We start from the raw sequence: 1,524 nt of genomic DNA, 5'->3' as shown, positions 1-1,524 counted from the left end.
TTCTGTGTCTTCTTCCTTTTGTTTGCTACTTGGAGATGGGGCCGGATAAGATCAGGGTAAGGCTACATGGCCCAAACAAAACAGCAGCAGTTCTGAGCCCTCAGTCTCAGCAGTGCTTTGTAGCTGCTCTGCACAGACACTGTCAGCTTGGGCTTTGCAGGGACTGGGAAAGGACAAGCTGAGTTTTTCCTGGCACATTTTGCTTGCAAATGTAATTTTCCCTCTTGTTCCTCTTTAAAGCTTCTCTTCCCAGGACTTGCATTTGTGTATTTTTCTCATGCTGCTCAGGTGAGTTTGATAAGTGCCTTTGTTCCTTTTTTTTTCATGGGATGCATCTCAAGCAGTGCTTTCATACCCAGCCCACTCCCTGTGCTGTCGCTCCAGGCTTGTTGCTTCTCTCATTCAAGCCCTGGAGGAAGATGTGGAGCGAGCTCTTGCAGATGGGAGAGGAGGCAGCTCCTGTTTCTGAATCCTTCCTCCCGCAAAGCAGCGACGAGAGCTTTGATCGGGGTGGACAAGAGGAGCAAAAGCCTTTCTGCTGTTGCTGGCGGTGTTGGAGCACGCAGGATGAGATGAGGGTGAGGCTCTCCCTGTTCTCCTGTGGCTGTTTCATGGTGAAGCCTCGGCTGAGGAGCTGCAGGCGCCGCCTCCCCTGATCCAGCTCTGGAGGGCAATGCTGCCCTGTCGCTGCTGCTTTGTGCCTCCCTTTGCTCCAGGCAAAATCGGCTCTGCTAGCTCCGATGAGTGTCTCTAAAGTGTTCACTCGGCTGCTGGTGATGTTTCCCTGTCTCCTGCCTGGAGCAAGCTGAAGATCTGAGGTGGATTCAGGCAGTGGCAGTGACTTCCATCTGCTGTGGTGATGCCAACAACTCCTCTGTCCCCCGTGTTCCAGGTGGATAAAATCATCCAGCCCCTTTGGGAGGTCCAACAGCTCCTCTGCTCCTGCCCTAGGGGAGCAAAGCAGAATATTCTCCAGTAAGCACGGGGAAAATTGTGAACAGTGGGTCACACCCAGCCCTGAAATAGGCAGCTGTGGTTGCCTTCAGGACAGCAGTTTCACTTCTGTCTGCTGGTACTGAGTTTGGCCGGCTGAGCATGAGTTTCCAGGGAAAGAAATGAGCAAGACCATGTCCAATTATTTATCTTATTACAAGGGTAAACACGGACTCATCTCTGTTCCTCCTTGCTTTCTCTTGGTACTGAGTTGGCTTTTGGCTTTAGCTGTGATGATCTGCCCAGTGGTCAGGCCCTGACACCTTTCACTACACAGGGCCTGAGTCCAAGGTGGAAACAATTGAGCAGGAGCACAGTCCTGGTGTGAGCACACTGCTGGGAGCAGAGGAAGGAGTGAGACACCAGCAGAGCAGCTCCCACTGCCCCTGGCCTGGCTGGTGTGCAAGGTGGATGCAGCATCACTCATCTTTAGAGCCAGTGAGCAGAAAGGAGGAGCTGGAGCCAGAGGTGAGCACCAGCACCACTCTGATCCTGCCCAGGCTTGGGAGCACATTGTCCCCCTCTGCAGCA

The sequence above is a fragment of the Camarhynchus parvulus genome, chromosome 14 (genome assembly GCF_901933205.1).
Source record: "Camarhynchus parvulus chromosome 14, STF_HiC, whole genome shotgun sequence".
Classification (NCBI taxonomy): domain Eukaryota; kingdom Metazoa; phylum Chordata; class Aves; order Passeriformes; family Thraupidae; genus Camarhynchus; species Camarhynchus parvulus.
This window is presented reverse-complemented; position numbering follows the sequence as displayed.